Below are 19,791 nucleotides of genomic sequence, written 5' to 3' on the forward strand. Positions count from 1 at the left end.
TGGCAGAAACCTTGCCCCCTTTGCACTCTGGCAGGGCTTCAGCGTATAAGTTATTCATTCCCTCTCCAGCTCCTCCATGCTGTGCGCTGGGCTGTGCACCTTTCATCACACAGAGTACTGCAACCAGACACAGGGGGAGCCTTCCTCACATCATTTTCCTGAGCACTTGAATTCGTCCCTGCAGAATAGCTGAAAGAAGAGAGCCCACTTCATCAGATCTAGAAAGATCAGAGATTAGAGCCCCTGTACGGGCTTCCCAGGTGGCTCAGGAAAGAAACTTTACTGAAAGGGCAAAGAATCTGCCTATTTACAAAGAATGCAGGAGATGCAGTTTCGATCCTTGGATCTGGAAGATCCCCTGGAGAAGGAAATGGCAACCCACCCCAGTATTCTTGCCCAGAAAATCCCACGGACAGAGGAGCCTGGTGGGCTTCAGTCCATAGCGTCCCAAAGAGTCGGACACAACTGAAACGACTTAGCATGCACACAAGAAAAATAAAAGAATGTAGATGCATGCATGCCAACTAATGTGTATGGGGACAAAATTAAAAGGCATCTATCTATTCACCTACAGATATAAGGGTATGAATATACATGCACATATATTACACGTGTACATATTTATTATATACAATCTTCCATCATTTCTTCTAATGGAGAAAATCACAAGTTTTTCAAAGTTGCCCAGAAAATTCAAAATGTGTTTCTTTTCTGCTGCCACACTCAAGGATGTTTCCCCCTTTCATCTTGCTTCCTTACAGGGTGGGAGAAACCTCAAATTGGTAGAGACAGCAGAAGCATACTCAGACACCTTGCAGGCCACTAGGAAGAAACTGGCAGCCACTGTCCAATTTTCTTACCCACCATCCACTTACTGAGTGACAAGAGTTGCAGCTGGGATATTCTCCTGACCTCTATCCTTGAAAAGGCAGACTATTTAATGAGCTGCCTGGCAGAAATCTTTATTCAGAGTTTAACGAAGCACTAGTCACACATTCTTGCATTCTTTCCGGTGTCCATCTGACAAATTTATTGAGTGTCTACTGTGTTCCTGGCTCAGAGTTCCATGCTGGGAACATAATATTAAAGAAGGCACAATTCAGGCCTAGCATCATCTACAGTTTTGAGCAGGAATGTAAACGGATGCTTAGAGTTTGAGCGTAAACCCTGTATGTGAAAACAGGACACTACATCTAACCAGACAGGTCTCAGAGGTGATGGAAGAAGCAGTGCATGTGGAATTAGAAGCTTGACTGAAGAGTGAACAGGGCTAACTTTAGTGAATGATGGTGGTGTAGGTGGGAACAGGGTGATGGAGCCTGGGGTCTGGGTTCCAGGGGAGCAGGCTCTCCAGGGAGGAGGTGAACTCAGAGCCAGACTAGGGCTGCACATGACTCAGAAGGGCTGGACCACAGGCTCAAGACTGGGGAGGAGGAACTGAAGGTGGTCGAGTTAATAGCAGTGTAGCATATGCTATGGTTTTTCCAGTAGTCATGTACAGATGTGAGAGTTGGACCATAAAGAAGGCTGAGTGCTGGGGAATTGATGCTTTTGGACTGTGGTTTTGGAGAAGACTCTTGAGAGTCCCTTGGGCTGTAGTCCTAAAGGAAATCAACCCTGAATATTCCCTGGAAGGACTGATGCCGAAGCTGAAGCTCCAATATTTTGGTCAACTGATTCAAAAAAGAGCTGACTTATTGGAAAAGACCCTGATGCTGAGAAAGATTGAGGGCAGGAGGAGAACGGGGCAACAGAGGATGAGGTGGTTGGATGGCATCACCAACTCAGTGGACATGAATTTGAGCAAACTCCAGGAGACAGTGAAGGACAGAGAGGTCTGGTGTGTTGCAGTTAATAGGGTCACAAAGAGTTCGACACAACTTAGCAACTGAACAACAACATATCTTGTGACATACCAGAGGGTTTAGGATTTGTCCATAGAGGCATTCAGAGCTGGGATTGACCTGATGTGGTTGCTTCACATTTTAGAAAGACCTCCTCTGCCGAAGAGAAAGGATGGGGAGATGACAGGAGATAGGAAGCCCAGTTAGGAGATGATTCATTCATCAGATGGATGCCAAGGGTGACTGAGAACTGGGAAGTAGCCACAGGTCAAGGGGAAGGAACAAATTCCACAGTGTGAAGGACAGGAATCTCTTCTTCTTTGAATGTGGGGTCGTAAGAGGGAAGAGTTATCAAGGATGGGTGTGGTTTCTGCTTGATTATCTGCACATATAATCAATATTTAACCTAACTAAGGATCCAAGAGTGAAAAAATTGGCTTAAAACTCAACATTCAGAAAACTAAGATCATGGCATCTGGTCCCATCACTTCATGGCAAATAGATGGGGAAACAGTGAAAACAGTGATAGACTTTATTTTAGGGGGCTCCAAAATCACTGCAGATGGTGACTGCAGCCATGAAATTAAAAGATTCTTGCTCCTTGGACGAAAAGCTATGACCAACCTAGACAGCTTATTAAAAAGTAGAGACATTACTTTGCCAACAAAGGTCCGTCTAGTCAAAGCTGTGGTTTTTCCAGTAGTCATGTATGGATGTGAGATTTGGACTATAAAGAAAGCTGAGCTCTGAAGAATTGATGCTTTTGAAATGTGGTGTTGGAGAAGACTTTTGAGAGTCCCTTGGACTGCAAGGAGATCCATCCAGTCCATCCTAAAGGAGATCAGTCCTGAATATTCATTGGAAGTACCGATACTGAAGCTGAAACTCCAATACTTTGGCCACCTGATGCGAAGAACTGACTCATTGGAAAAGACCCTGATGCTTGTAAAGATTGAAGACGGGAGAAGGGGATGATAGAGGATGAGATGGTTGAATGGCATCACCGACTCAATGGACATGAGTTTGAGTAAACTCCAGGAGTTGGTGATGGACAGGGAGGCATGGCATGCTGCAGTCCATGGGGTCTCAAAGAGCTGGACATGACTAAGTGACTGAACTGAACTGAACTGAAGGTTCCAAGGTGAGGAACAGCTCTGGAGGGAAGGTGATGGTTTCCGTCTTGGAAATGTAGCACTGGAGTTCTCCGAATGTGACAGGGACCACTGCTTTTTCTTGCAATATCCATTCTTTTCTTCTTCTATACCCAGAGGATTTTTTTACCTGGGCACATGCCATTCTAAACAAAAACATGTGCTAGCATCCCTTAGAGGTGTGCTGCATGCATGCTCAGTCTCTCAGTCATGTCTGACTCTTTGCAACACCATGGACTGTAGCATGACAGGCTCCTCTGTCCAGGGAATTTCTCAGGCAAGAATACTGGAGTGGGTTGCCATTTCCTCCTCCAGGGGATATGCCCAACCCAGGGATCGAACCCATGTCTCCTGCATCTCCTACATTGGCAGGTGGGTTTTTACCACCATGCCATCTGGGAAGCCCAAGCTTTCTGATGACCTCTGTTCACTGGCCTTTGAGCAGAAGTCATGATCAACTTCCAAGGGATGCTCTGGAGAGGTGTCCTCCTCCATTCCTGAAAGATGAGGACAAGAAAGGGATTGAAGTGATGGTCTATGGAGTCCAATTGTGGTTGTTCAGTCATGTCTGACTCTTCAAGACCCCATGGACTGAAGAATGCCCGGCTTCCCTGTCCTCCACCATCTCCGGGAATTTGCTCCAACTCCATTGAGTTTGTCCATTGAGTCAGTGATGCCATCCAACTGTCTCATCCTCTGTGGACCCTTTCTCCTCCTCCCATCAATCTTTCCCAGCATCAGGGTCTTTTCCAATGAGTCAGCTCTTCCCATCAGATGGCCAAAGTATTGAAGCTTCAGCTTCAGCATCAGTCCTTCCAGTAAATATTCAGGACTGATTTCCTTTAGGATGGACTGGTTGGATCTCCTTGCAGTCCAAGGGACTCTCAAGAGTCTTCTCCAGCCCCACAGTTTGAAGGCGCCTGTTCTTCAGTGCTCAGCTTTCTTTATGAGTCCATGGAGGAACAGAATGAAGAAAGCAGACAGGAGGAGCCACAGGGGAGAAGGAGTCAGGCTAGAGGTCCCAAGGAGGAGTCTCACATTAGAGCAATGATTTTCAATCAGGGAAGATTTTTTACTGTAACCGCTATCCCACTAGTGAGCATTTGGCAGTGCCTGAAGATGTTTCACACGCTAGTAAAGTAATGCTCAAAATTCTCCAAGCCAGGTTTCAGCAGTACATGAACCGTGAACTTCCAGATGTTCAAGCTAGTTTTAGAAAAGGCAGAGGAACTAGAGATCAAATTGCCAACATCCTCTGGATCATGGAAAAAGCAAGAGAGTTCCAGAAAAACATCTATTTCTGCTTTATTGACTACACCAAAGCCTTTGACTGTGTGGATCACAATAAACTGTGGAAAATTCTGAAAGAAATGAGAATACCAGACTACCTGACCTGCCTCTTGAGAAACCTGTATGCAGGTCAGGAAGCAACAGTTAGAACTGGACGTGGCACAACAGACCGGTTCCAAATAGGAAAAGGAGTACGTCAAGGCTGTATATTGTCACCCTGCTTATTTAACTTATATGCAGAGTACATCATGAGAAACGCTGGGCTGGAAGAAGCACAAGCTGGAATCAAGACTGCTGGGAGAAATATCAATAACCTCAGATATGCAGATCTATACCACCCTTATGGCAGAAAGTGAAGAGGAACTAAAAAGCCTCTTGATTAAAGTGAAAGAGGAGCGTGAAAAAGTTGGCTTAAAGCTCAACATTCAGAAAACGAAAATCATGGCATCTGGTCCCATCACTTCATGGGAAATAGATGGGGAAACAGTGGAAACAATGTCAGACTTTATTTTTGGGGGCTCCAAAATCACTGCAGATGGTGACTGCAGCCATGAAATGAAAAGACGCTTACTCCTTGGAAGGAAAGTTATGACTAACCAGATAGCATATTCAAAAGCAGACACATTACTTTGCCAACAAAGATCCGTCTAGTCAAGACTATGGTTTTTCCTGTGGTCATGTATGGATGTGAGAGTTGGACTGTGAAGAAGGCTGAGTGCTGAAGAATTGATGCTTTTGAACTGTGGTGTTGGAGAAGACTCTTGAGAGTCCCTTGGACTGCAAGGAGATCCAACCAGTCCATTCTAAAGATCAACCCTGGGATTTCTTTGGAAGGAATGATGCTAAAGCTGAAACTCCAGTACTTTGGCCACCTCATGCGAAGATTTAACTCATTGGAAAAGACTCTGATGCTGGGAGGGATTGGGGGCAGGAGGAAAAGGGGACGGCAGAGGATGAGATGGCTGGATGGCATCACCAACTCGATGGACGTTGAGTCTGAGTGAACTCTGGAGATGGTGATGGACAGGGAGGCCTGGCGTGCTGTGATTCATGGGGTCGCAAAGAGTCGGACACGACTGAGCCACTGAACTGAACTGAACTGAACTGAAGATGATTCTGGTTGTTTCCAGATAGAAATGGATTCGCTCCGGGTACCCATTGGGTAGGAGCTACTAAAGTCCAGTCTAGCTTTAGGTCTATTGGACAGAATGTGCTAACCATCCTTTAATGCACAGGACAGCTTCCCAAAACAAAGAACTCTCCAGCACCAAATACCCACAGTGCTGAAGGTGAGAAGTCAGATTTAGAGGACTGGCCAACACGGTGAATGTGTACAATGACTGACACGCCCTGCATAACAGTGTTCACGTTTTTTTCGGCCTGCACAGGCACAAACACACCTGTGTGCCCTGCAAGCCAGTCCGAGCTCATCTGCCTGGCAAGGCTCAGCACGTGGCTACCAGTCGGCTTCCTCTGGGCTTAAAATTTTGATGAATTCTTAAGACTTTATAGCCTCGAGGGAAGAAATGAGTTAGCAAGCACACCAAGTCCAGGTTTCCTTCTCCATTACCTGTGTGATTTCAGCTTGAGTTATCATCATGTGTAACTCACGATGAACTCTCTTATGAGCTATTTTTCTTAAATTCTAGAAGTGTCAAGCCACGATTTATTTTCTTTGTCCGGTAGCCATGTGCTGGGGCAGGGGAAATTTCCCCTCTACCCTTCTTGAGTTCTTCGGGCTGACCTAAGACAGATGAACAGGAGGAAAAATACAAATTTAGAGAACTCATAGAAATAGGACCTAAGAAGTTGCAAGGAGGGCAGTTTTTGTGTTTAGACAAAGAAACAATACATTTGTGAGGAACTGAGGAGACAAATTCAGGCTTGGGCGCTTAATTATGAAGACTCTAAACAGAGTTTGAACTTGGCTGTTTAGTGCCTCTGTCCTTTCCAACTCTTTGCAACCCCATGGACTGTAGCTCGCCAAACTCCTCTGTCCATGGAATTTTCCAGGCGAAAACACTGAAGTGGGTAGCTGTTCCATTCTCTAGGGGATCTTCCTGACCGAGGGACTGAACCTGGGTCTCCTGCACTGCCAGCAGCCTCTTTACCACTGAGCCACATTTGGGGTAGTGAATTTAAAAAGTAACAAGGTTTGTTTACAGGGATCTTTCTGTCCTGAACTGCCTGTCTCTGCCATTAAGGATTCTCCACCTCCTTGCTCAGGGAGTGCAAGTAACTTTAATTCAAAATAACCAGGGTGTCACTGCAGTGCGTCTTGGGGAGTCTGCTCTGAGCCCCAACAGTTACATCTGAGATCCTGAACCAGCGTCACTGTTTTTAGCTAATATTTGACGCCATTCTCTCCAAAGACACACCTGTTAGTGAAACTTAGGTTAGAGAAAATCTCCAGTCTGAGTACAAAGAATGCATTTTCTAAAGACAACAATAAAACTTAAGTAGTGCAGTGAGAGAGAGCCTGCCTGCCAATGCAAGAAACACAAGAGATGAGGATTTGGTCCCTGGGTTGGGACGATCCCCTGGAGAAGGAAGTGGAAACCCACTCCAGTATTCTTGCCTGGAGAATCCCATGGACAGAGGAACCTGGCGGGCTGCAGTCCATGGCGTCACACGGCTGATTGATGGAGCACGCACAGACAACAAAATTAGCTCCCAGATCGGGTGTGTAGCAAATGAACAGTCCAGCAAACTTCAGCAGAGATCACTTGCGTTCCTGAGTTTTTACCACAGTCTTTTCATTCGAGTCACTTGTAGTAAAATTCTAGCAGTGTGACAGCCCTCCAGCTTTTTGCCGTGATGACTTTGCTGTGCCGTTTGCTGCTTGCATCTTTCGTTTGTATCTGAGGAAGCTGAGGACATTGCTTTATGAGCAGAATGAGAATTAGTTCAGCTCTGTTCTTTCTCTTTCCTCATTTATTATCCCTTCCCTGAAAAGTTGATGCCCTGCAGAAATGATGGGGCCATCTCCTGGTACCAGCTGCATCGGTGCCCAAGGGGACCGTTAGTGTTTGAGGGCAGGTGCACTATTTAAATGGTATTATCCGCAGGGTTTTGACTATGGAGGCTTTTCTCTGGAGACTTGATTTTTCAGGATAAATAAGCATAAATTTGAACACCTACCTCCACGCCGGGGAGTCTTTGGATCACCTCTCCAAGCCAGCCACTTGACTTTGCATTCAGAGCAGAGAAAAAGCAAATACTCATTTCAGGATACAGTCCTGTGTTCATGATGGAAGTGTCAAGCAGTGTCTTCCAGAAATCTCCTCTGTTCCTTCCCTGCTCAAGGAATGCCTTCTGGTATCCTCTGGGCTTTGCTCTGTGCCCCAGGTGGTTTGGGCTGCCCCTCTGGTAGTCTGCATGAAGGGTGAGAAGAGGCTGAGGGCTGTCCACACCATCGGGCACTGTGAGGCTCACCCCAAGACCGAGTTTGCTTTGAAGTTCAGGTCTCCACGTTCCACACAATTAGGAAAAAGGATTAGTCTCCCCATCAAAAAAATCGTGGAGGAATCAGTCATGCCTGGAGACACCACCATGTGTCATGGAACCCCTCCCCGCCACTGGCTGGTGCTGGGATTTCTTGCTGTGCTTAGTTACATGTTGTCTCTTATTCTGGATGGTCAAGGAGAGCGCTACCCACTGGCTGCCTCCACGGATTCAAATCCCGGCTCCACCACCAGCTTGATGTGAGATATGTAGCAAGTCCCCAAACCAGTTTATCTTCAGTTTCCTCTTGGTAAAACTGAGGAAATTAATAATACCTACATCCTTGCTGTGGGGAAGACTTAAGCGAGATAATGGTTACAAATTGCTTAGAACTGGAATTGATATGTGAAAATTAGTCAATTACTATGGGGGAAAGAACCTTGAATTAAGAGCGCAGAAACTGCATGGAGACAACCTAGATGTCCATCAACAGATGAATGGATGAATAAGATGGGGGGTGTGTGTGTGTGTGTGTGTGTGTGTGTGTGCGTGCACACAGTGGAACACTACTCAGCTATAAAAAGGAATGACATGATGCCATTTGCAGCAACATGGATGCACTTAGAGATTACCACATTAAGTGAAGTGAGTCAGAGACAAAATATCATATGACATCACTTGTATGTGGAATCTAAAATATGACACAAATCTATCTACAAATCATAAACAGACTCACAGACATGGAGAACAGCCTTGTGGTTGCCAAGGGAGGCGGAAGAGGGATGGGTTGGGAGTTTGGGATTAGCAGATGCAAACTATTATATTTAGAATAAAGCGACAAAGTCCTACTGTATAGCACAGGGAGCTGTATTTGATATCTTGTGATAAACCATAATGGAAAAAAATATATAAAAAAGTATATACCTATCAGTTCAGTTCAGTTCAGTTGCTCAATCCTGTCTGACTCTTTGCGACCCCATGGACTAAAGCATGCCAGGTATGTGTTTAACTAAATCATTTTGCTGTACAGTAGAAACTAATGCAACTTGTAAATCAACTATACTTCAATAAAATAAACAAAAGAACATAGCAACTGCATTCAAGTAGTTCTGGCATTTCCTGGAAGAATAGGAAGTTCATTTCCATGTAAAAGAGAGGTCTGTTCTTCAATTAACAACTCTGAGTGTCCCAAACAAGAACTTTCAGAGCTTTTTCTGAGACCAGACTTACTAGCAACATTGAAGGGACTGGGCTCCCCCGCAGAGCTCCACAGCCTCCAGTCTCCCCTTCACCTCTCCCCACCTCTATTACACACACATGTCTCATACACTCGAACATCCATCCTTAGACCGAGCCGCCTCCTCCAGACTAGCATCTCCAGCTGCTGAGGGATTAAACTGAGTGAACCCACCGTCTCACCACCATCAAGGAGGAGCCAGACCTGCACCCCAGCAGACACACTCCCATGCTCTCTCAGTCCTTTTCATGGTTGATGTTACGAACATCACTGTGTGACACAGCGCTGCCAACATTCTTAAGTGTGGGAGCGCTTGTCAGCCTGATGAAAGCCCAGTGCTTTGCATCCGGTGAGAACAAGCACTTTGGAGAACAGGAACAGTTAGTTAGCCTGTAACATGACACCTGCAGCCAGTAGAAAGGGTGAATTCTCACAACTTCAGCCTTTCCTTGCTGCTGCTGCTGCTAAATCGCTTCAGTCGTGTCCAACTCTGTGCGACCCCATAGACGGAAGCCCACCAGGCTCCCCCATCCCTGGGATTCTCCAGACAAGAACACTGGAGTGGGTTGCCATTTCCTTCTCCAATGCATGAAAGTGAAAAGTGAAAGTGAAGTCGCTCAGTCGCGTCCGACTCTCAGTGACCCTATGGACTGCAGCCCACCAGGCTCCTCCGTCCATGGGATTTTCCAGGCAAGAGTACTGGAGTGGGGTGCCATTGCCTTCTCCACAGCCTTTCCTTAGGGGGAGAAATATCTTTTAGAGAAGTGTTCCCTGGTTTTTACAAGTGAAGAGAAGCATCTGATCCTAGATGGGGAAGTTCCCGCCCCGGGTAATTCCTACCCCACTTAATACAACTCCAAGCTGCCTCTGTGCAAAGAAGTAAAGAAATTTCAGTGAAATTGCCCCAAGTCAGAATAGCCGTGAAAATCACGTGCACTCAAGGACCGAGCACATGGGTTGGTGTGCACGCCCTTCAGTGTTGCATTTGTCCAAAGAGCTCGGGGCAGCTGTGGCACAAATCACCCCCAGATTGAAGGAGCAGGCAATGATAATGCCAAAGAGACCTTGTATTTGTCCAGTACAGATGAGCTTCCATTTTGCATCTTACATGCAACTCAGGCTCAGAGCAGCCTCTCGCTGGGACACTGCTGGTCCACAGAGCAATTGGAAATGAAATGGTAAGCCCCACACTGGCTCTTAAAGCTTGTGCTCAGAAGAAGCACACATCACGCCCTTCACAGGTCACTGGTCAGACCAAGCCATGTGGCCAAGCTTATGGTCAGAGGAGCAAGGAAAGAAAGGGCCAACACGTATTTCAGAACAGCGATTGAGTGACTGCGACTGTTGTGTGTATATAGCTACATTGTTATCTGGTCATCTGTGGCAAACAGTTTCATCGACAGATTGCACTTGGATATTACAGTATTCCATTTTACTCCCTGCAATATTTAGCATTTTATCAACTGGGGGAGTTTTGCAGAAACTGACACCGCTGGCATTAATATGTCTCCAGTCAATAATGCATTTAATACAGTTGATCTCACATATTTGTCTCTATCTTCTTATCATCTCCTCTGTCAGCATCTCCATCTTTCCTTCTTCTCAGAAGAAATCACCTAGCCCCCTGTACACCCTGAGTTTCTCTTTTCCCCAGAATCCAGGAAAGGGGTCAGTCTTCACACAGTGTCTCTGCATTTTCTTCAATCAGCTTTGCCTGTTTCAGGCTGGAGGGTGTTACTTGCATATAGGCAGATGACCTTGGAGGGGCAAATCAGACCAGAGTCATTGTTGATCTGGAGCATTTACTTTTTCACTTTTTAGTGTGTGGGTGTGGAGGTCTGTTTGCATGATGAGCTCCCCTTTGGGTGTTTTAATAGCCCTGGTGTTCAGCTGTGTCATCTCGGGCCTCATGGGAGCAGCGGCCTTGAGAGACGCATGTGAAACTCATAGACCATCCCGCCGTCTTGCTGTGGGTGCCCGTGTGTCCTGCTGCCTGGTCGGGGAACAGAGCTGTGCCTCTTATCTCAGGACCTCCATAGTCTCCCACCCAAGGATTGAAGGCTTTCTACATTATGAACGGTGTTTCTTCCACTGAAAATGTTAGTTGTTCAGTCACGTCTGACTCTTTGCGACCCTTTGGACGGTAGCGTGCTAGGCTCCTCGGTCCATGGGATTCTCCAGGCAAGAACACTGGAGTGGGTTGCCATTCCCTTCTCCAGGGGATCTTCCTGACCCAGGAATCAAACCCTGGTCTCCTGCATTGCAGGCAGATTCTTTACTGTCTGAGTCACCAGGAAGACCCCCTAGAGGCTCCGTATTAAAGAATTAAATTGATGGTTAGCAGTTTGAATTTAAAAGTGTCAATTTACTGCCACCTGTGACTGAAAACACACTTTATAACTTGACTTTAGCCTTGTGTTCTCTAACTCCTCCTCCCTGGAGAGTAATCGCATGTAAGTGATCATTTCTTTCCTTCCATCTTTTGTTACTGATGTGAACTGTAAAAGCACCCCAACTGTCTTAATCCTTCTGCTGAGCTTACAAATTAGCCAGTAGGATGAGAAATCAGTGACCATAAAGTTGGAAGATGCAAGTTTTATCAAGTCTTGACTCCCTAGTGAGTACCACCTCCCTCTACCCGCTCTGAGACAATGTTTTATCTATTTTGCCCAACCCCCCCCCCTTTTTGGTCAAAAGTGTTTAAATTTAAATAGAATTTAATATAGCCAGGGTTTATAAAATGAGACAACAATATAGGAATGCAACAAAAGGCCTTGACGGTTTTGTAAACGGGAACAGTAACTTGTCAAAGTGCATATTGATTTTCATCTGCTCAAAGCATTTCGGCCTCCCTACACTGTGTAACAAGCAAGCTGACTTGCCCTCTGCACACAAACGCTGGCCGTTCACACGGCACACCATAGCCCCTCGCCATTCTCCGTCCTCTTGCAGTTCAGTGAAGTGACCCTTCATGGAAGGGTTTCTTTGTCAAGAGGCCTCTCCTTTCCCGCAGTGCTTCTTACCTGTCTTGGCTGTGGTTGCGGTTGTGAGCACTCGCCTCCATTCCTTTGTGTTTGAGTCTGAAACAGTAAGAGGCAAATTCTAGGAAGAAACCTCTTGTGGTTCCATAAAATTCTAGGAATTTACAGGGACCTGTAGACCTTCAACTCACCAAGTCTAACAGATATTTTTTTAAACAACTAAATTGAGGCTCCCAAGGCTGGAGGGATTTAACTGAGGTCATGTAGGTCATGATAGAGAAAGAACAGGAGCTCAGATCTACTCGGACTTGGGTGCTGTCTCTACTAGGCAGTGCTGGATTTCGTCATGCATAAATATGACGACTGATTTTATTGTAAAAATCAAAGTTAGATAAAGCAAGACCTTTCAAATAATAAGTATTAACTGTGTTCTGATTGATTCCTGTAAACAAGATTCCTAAGGCTGGAATCTGAAGAGAAACGAACTAAATTGAATAGCAAGAAATAGCAGTAATGGCAGCTGTTACTACACCTTAGTATATACCTAGACAGAGTATTACAAAGCAGACACATCACTTTGCTGACAAAGGTCCGTCTAGTCAAAGCTGTGGTTTTTGCAGTAGTCATGTACGGATGTGTGAGATGGATCATGAGAAAGGCTGAGCACCAAAGAAGTGATGCTTTCAAATTGTGCTGCTGGAGAAGACTCCTGAAAGTCCTTTGGACTGCAAGGTGATCAAACGAGTCAATCCTAAAGGAAATCAGTCCTGAATATTCATTAAGGACTGATGCTGAAGCTGAAACTCCGATCCTTTGGCCACCTGATGCGGAGAGCTTCCATGGTGTTGCAGAGTCAGACATGACTTAGCGACTGAACAAAAACTATACCTTAACTTCGGAAGTGTGCAGGTGAGAGAGGCTGGTGGCAATAACAGATGGTTTTTCACTGAGACTTGCACACGTGAAGCTGGCTGCAAGAGAAGGTATATCTGGGGAAAATACTGACACAGATACACACCTCTGGTGGGAGCTTTCCAAGTACAGAGGCTTCATGTTTGATTCTAAATGGATACCTGATCCTTTCATGCTGCAGGTCAATACTGAATGGCAGCATATCAGCATATCTCTTCAGTACCTCTTGTAACACAGTAGCTGCTTAGGGATCTGGTGTCTGTTTATGCCAGTGACTACTTTCTGTTGGGAAGAGAAAATTTGTAACTTATTCCTTCAATGAAAGGAATGAATACAATAGAAGGATTAATATATCGAATTGGTTTGCCATCCTGAGTTAACTGAAAGGCATTTAAAATAAGAACTAGATAGAAATAAGAATTTTGAAAGAGGAAAAAAATTTTGATTCTTATGAAAGAGCAAGTCCTTGTCATCCTCCTTTCCGAAAATGCAGCAGTTTTAAACATTTATCACATGCATGGTTTAAAGAAGAAACAGGATATAATGTACATCAATATATGATAGCTCAGAATTTAAGCATACATCATCTTTGCTAAAATTGGATTTTCCTGTCCACTGAAATAATCTCAAAAATGGCATAAAAACGTAAAGTTAAATATCTGCTTTGTTTCATTATGTTAGAAACAATTTGGAGTTGGAGAGTGTCTTGAATTTTGATCACTAGTACATTGAAATTTACAAACTCTGTAGCTTTCTACATGGCATAATTTAAAAGTACACATTCTCAGAAAAAAATATGAATTTAATGAATATTAGTTAGAGGCTTAATAAAAAGATGTGTTAAAATGAAACTCTCAAACTATGGCTGACCTATTCACTGGATAATCTTTGAGTAGGCTGGAATTAGCCAAATTCTCTGTCACTCGACAGTCTTTTCTAAAAAGAGAAAGAAATAGTGATGGTGTGCATCAATCAGTTCTGTGACGACTTGATTTTCCAAAAATCCCCTTAAGGAGTTTCTCCAATGTATTTGGAGATAATGTAGCTAAGTCATATCCGGCATATTAAGCACTTAAGTTTGTGTGTTGCTTTCAGATAATTTGGCAGGGCACACAGCTACATTATCAAAAAGCTGAAATATTAATGGAAATATTAACCTTGTCAGATTATGAGTTGAGTTGAAATTTATCATGTGTGCCATAATATTGGGCTTTCCTTTTAGAGCACAGCACTTTATAAGGGAAGAAAGACGTATTTAAAAGTGACTTGATTCAGAATGTTCAAGTACAGACTTTCATTTAAGGCTTACCCCTTTATCCAATGCTGTGATGACCAAGAGGATGTGTGCAGACCCCAGAACACGAATTGCTGTCCATCAGGGGCACCAGAATCACGTGATAATTGAGAAGACTTGGGTTCTTTTCTTTTTTGCTGGTAGGCTGTTACCAACATCTTTATTCCACTCTAACTTCACAAAGATTCTTTAACACACACACACAAAGAAAAATTTGGTTTACACAACATATGGAGTTGATTTCCTGTATTTTTCAAACTACCTATAAAAAGCCAGTCATCTGTCTACATGTGGGACTAAGTTAAAGTCCATGATTTACATTTGGTCATTAAATGAAGCTATGGGCATGAAAGAGAATTACTTTATTTAATTCATCTTTTTTGTTCATGGAATCTGTCCTTTAGGGAAGGCTGGCTCTGTGGTCTTGGGGGTTTGCATGTGTGCTAAATTGCTTCAGTTGTGTCCAATTCTGTGTGACCCTATAGACTATAGCCCACCAGGCTTCTCTGTCCATGGGACTCTCCAGGCAAGAATACTGGGGTGGGTTGCCATGTCCTCCTCCAGGGGATCTTCCCAACCCAGGGATCGAACTCGTGACTCCTGCATCTCCTGCATTTCAGGCAGACTCTACCACTGAGCCATCTGGGAAGCCCCGTGGGGTTTAGTTTCTGCCTACAAAATGTTGGCAGAAAATGAAAAAAAAGTGAAAGAAGTGAAGCCATTCAGTCGTGTCCAACTCTTTGCAACCCCATGGACTGTAGCCTACCAGGTTCCTCCATCCATGGGATTCTCCAGGCAAGAATACTGGAGTGGGTTGCCATTTCCTTCTCCAGGAGATCTTCCTGACCCAGGGATTGAACCCTGGTCTCCCACATTGTAGGCAGATCCTTTACCATCTGAGTCACTAGGAAGTCCTGGTGGAAATGAAGTCCAGGCAGAAAATGAAGGTGCTTGCGAAAGTCTCAGATTTACCCTGAGCAACACTCAGACGAGGATGTGAGTTTGGACATTTAGTTGGATGTGGTTTCAGGTGGCCGAGTGAGGGAGTGGGTCAGGGAGGATCCAGCTCCAGCTATTGAAAGGGGTAGCTGGCAACGGGGGCTCAATCCATCTGGAGACCCTCAGAGGGAAGAGTAGAAGATGCTCAGATCTGCCCACCGAGGGGTGTGGATGTGGGAGCTGAGATATTTATCCACCAATCACTTCCTCGTTGGTTGATGCACAGGAAATTGTAGATTTAGAAAGGACCAGGCTGCAGGCAACCTCCAAGGAACGGAGAGGGAATATGGTTAGGATGCCAACAATATAGGCTCTGGAACCATGACTGGAAATTAATGTAAACCATGGGAGAATCGACTGATACCTTTAAATTCAACAGAAGACTGTGCTGTGTCCACAGGGACACACAAGTCATCCTCATAAGGTGATAATGCAGAAGGATGTCAACTGAGATTTACAACCTGGTGCACTTTGGTTTTTCTTAGCCCTTGACTCATCTGTCATCCATCAGAAAATACAAAGCTGGTTATAATCTAATTAAGCTGATCACTAGACATCTCTGTAGACACACATTCCACTGAGATTTCTAAATAGATAGCCTAGACCAGATTCATAACCTATTATATCCTACATGCCAGCATTTCTTGTCACTGTTTTAGAAGTTAACAAATCTGTGTTCAGGGTCTGCTTGCTTTATGATAGAGATGCAATGGCATCTCTCACTCAGTAGAAGAATTGATGCTTTTGAGCTGTGGTGTTGGAGAAGACTTTTGAGAGTCCCTTGGACTGCAAGGAGATCCAACCAGTCCATCCTAAAGGAAATCAGTCCTGAATATTCTTTGGAAGGACTGATGCTGAAGCTGAAACTCCAATACTTTGGCTACCTGATGCAAAGAACTGACTCATTGGAAAAGACTCTGATGCTGGGAAAGATTGAACGCAGGAGGAGAAGAGGACAACAGAATATGAGATGGTTGGATGGTATCACTGACACGATAGACATGAGTTTGAGTAAGCTCCAGGGAAGCCTGGCGTGCTGCAGTCCCTGGAGTTGCAAAGAGTCGGACACGACTGAGCGACTGAACTGAACTGACTGACTGACTCAGTAAAGAATCTGCCTGCAATGCAGGAGACGCGAGTTCTATCCCTGGGTCAGGAAGAATCTCTGGAGAAGGGAATGGCAACCCACTCCAGTATTCTTGCCTGGAGAATCCCATGGACAGAGGAGCCTGGCAAGGTCCATTGGGTCACATAAGAGTCGGACATGACTGAGCAACTAACACACAGCAACATGCCTCCTTTGTCTCCCGTCTCATCGTGCCTTAGAGGATGACCAGATGAGTCTTCTGACTTTGTTGACATCAATAACACAGTTTTCTCACTGGATTTTCTCTATTTGCTTAAGTAGATTTTGAACATTATGAATACTTCATACAATTTTGACCTCACATACAATCATCCAATACAGTGATCAGTAAATAGAGAAACAGAGGCCATCCCATACAGACTTACTCAGTACTCACAGTGTGCTCAGTAGCTACCAAAAATGGAGTTGAGTGAAGGCAACATTAGCATAGCTCGGTTCCAAACTTGAAGAAGCAAAGTCTATCATCTAAGTACTTCCTTGGATGTATCACATATTTTGTGACTTTCAGACTTCCCAAATGCCTAACCATATGGTTGGTCATGGAAGCCAAAATGTAGAAAAAAGAAAGTAAGAGGCAATTACATGTATTTGATGGGTAGGTAGCAAAAGACAAATAGATGATGGAATAGCTCTACTTTGTAGTAAGATTACAAAAGGTAGTAAAGTGCCATTTATTTTAAAAATAAATCCCAGTACCTTTTCACTGGGTTCTGAGCTAATAGAGGGATCAAATTTGTAGAGACACTAGATCATCAGCCAAATGTTTTGAACTCTCAATTTGCATGTAACAAGGATACAGGTTTTATTCTAAGTTTTAAAATATGGACATCCATTTTTCATGTCATTGGAAAAGACCCTGATGCTGGGAAAAATCGAGGGCAGGAGGAGAAGGGGATGACAGAGGAGGAGAGGGTTGGATGGCATCAGCGACTCGATGGACATGACTTTGAGCAAGCCCCAGGAGATGGTGCTGAACAGGGAAGCCTGACGTGCTGTAGTCCATGGGGTTGCAAAGAGTTGGACACAACTGAGCAACTGAACAACATTTTTCACATTATTAGTAATTTCTTGGTATTCTGAGTTCCATGTGGCTCCATTTCTCTGGGGTCACTTGTTCTATTAACAAGCCAAAACCTGACTTGATTTCTTCTATTATTGAACTCAGTTATTCTCTATCCTCCTGCTGTTGATCATCTTGGCCCTTGTCTGCATACTGAGAGGTCTCACAGTTGGACAGGGTTCCTGCTCTTTCAAAATTTTGCTTTAGGCCAAAATTGGAATTCACCTCCTCACTTTTAAGCTAACATGATGCTGTTGTATTGTTAGGTCATCAGTGAAAATTGGAGAATAATGGAAGGAAATTCAAGCTCAGAATAGGGATCAAATCAAAATGTGACTTCAAGTGGTTGCCAGTGTTTACCAATGGTTTTCCAACCAGGAGACACTTTGAGTGTTCCCTTTCTCCTTTAGTGCGACCTGCTGATGTGAAGATGGGGAGAGGCAGTCATTCTTTCTCCCAGTGTCTTTGTCTGCCAAAGACAAAAACCCAAAATAATCAATGCCTTGCTTTGCGGAATAGTCAAATTTCCCTTTGGGTGAATATCACTGACCCAGATCTTGCCCAGGCCTGGTATTGATGACCAAGAAGGTCATTAATCTGATCTTAAAACATACGCCCTGCCTACCCAGGTCTCCATAAGCAGTACCAATGATGAACACAGGTTTTGAGATGAGATTTCTGTTTATTGTGCCCCAGACAAAATGTACTGCAGGGCATTCATGCATTCAGCAAATAACTACAGAGAAAATGCTACTTTCCAGGAACTCCTCTAGGAGTTGAGAAATCAAACAAAAAAAAGCCCCCCACTTAACTACCGTTCACATCACCCGTCTCTGTGAGTGCAAGGAACCATATAAAGGGTTATGTTGCCAATGTCCATGTAAAATCTAGTGGTATTGCTACCCCTCCAAAAAAATTTTTTTTCTAAAAAATATGGGGACCTCTCAGTCCTTTTCCCCTAAGACTGAAATATCTACACTCTTTTTCTGATATTGATATAGCACACAAAGAGAGCTCCTGGAAGCATGTGGTGCGTGGCAGGGGCTCCTGCTCTGTTAGTTCCCCTGTGTTTTCCAAGGTATGTGGATTCCTCTAAACACCAGCCTGTCCTAGTCTCGTCTGACAGCTGTGCTCTTAGGGACACTGTCTCCTTCATCTTTGCATTTATCATTAGTGCTCATCAAGAGTCTGGCATTCAGTGGGCAGTGATGGATGTTTCCTGATTGGGTGAATGAAGGAAGGAGAGAACAGATGACCGACACTCAGATATGCCAGTTCATGGAGAGACGCCCCTGACCACACACTGAGGCCCCGCACAGGCCCACATGGAGTCTCCTGTTGACTTTGCATCTGTGTTTTCCTGGAGCAGGCTGGGGATAGGCTGTGGTGAGGGCCATTTCATCTTCATCAAGATGTACTTCTGGCCTCCCCTCTGCTCCATCATGAAAGTTCCCCAAAGTTCCAAACTGATGTGCTGTGTGGGTGGATACAGGGACAAACGTGTGGACCAGTGAATCTGGGGGCAAAGCCCGCTTTCCCCACCCTCCTCTACTCTCTCAGCACTTTGTCCACAAAGAAATTTGTTGAGAGAAAACGTGGAAGAAGAGAAAATCTTTTGCTCTACAGATGCTCATTTATATACACTGAATATCACTAGCTAAATCCACAATACCTGAGGAATATATGGTGTTTTCTATAATAGATTTATGTTTAAAGTACTCTAGAGTAAATACCAACTTTCGAAGATTGACCTTCTGTGATACTTCTTCGCAAAAAAAAAAAAAAAAAATTACAATTTTCTTAAAGGGAATGAAAAAGTGCCATTCTAAGCATAATAAATGCATATTAACATATGTATAATATTGCATGCTATCATGTACAGGATTTACTGAATTTAAAGACTAAAAATGTAAGAAAGGCTCATGTTTTCACTTCTTTGTGACCCCCTATAGTTTCTCATAGATGACATTTTCTCAGAGACTAATATTTCTGACTCTGTTTTTACAATAGTTCAGAATCACGAAAAAGGATTGCACAATCACCACAGAGGAAATGAAATATTTGAAAACGTGTGACTATCTTATTTAGGAAATGTGGAATATTGCTTGACTTTCAAAAGTGCAATATAGCTTGTACTTTATCTTTCAAGCGAACGAGTAGGCGAAAATGAGAGTCTTCTATCTCCGACTGACCACTACTTTCTGGCATCTTCGTATTATTTCCGTTTCACTCCTTTAAAATCACAATAGATAAATAATATCCTTGGGGAAATAACTACGCCTTCCTTTTCTTTGCACACTGCAGAACACATGCTTAGAACTCAATAAATAATCTAATAACACACTCTGACCTTGGAAAATTGGATTTTTTTTTAACATGTATTTCTAGACTCTGTATTTGAACTTGTTAGAGTCTTCAGATTGGCCCCGCTC

At 44.1% G+C, this 19,791-nt stretch overlaps 1 protein-coding gene across 2 annotated transcripts in view; it reads left to right on the forward strand.

Moving 5' to 3' along the window:
• Positions 1–19,791, forward strand: part of ADCY2 (adenylate cyclase 2) — a 454,409-nt gene that overhangs the window by 286,182 nt on the left and 148,436 nt on the right. The window lies entirely within an intron of this gene.

The sequence above is a fragment of the Bos grunniens genome, chromosome 20 (assembly GCF_055505025.1).
Source record: "Bos grunniens cultivar Pamir isolate PY7600 chromosome 20, Bosgru_T2T1.0, whole genome shotgun sequence".
In the NCBI taxonomy this organism is placed as follows: Eukaryota; Metazoa; Chordata; class Mammalia; order Artiodactyla; family Bovidae; genus Bos; species Bos grunniens.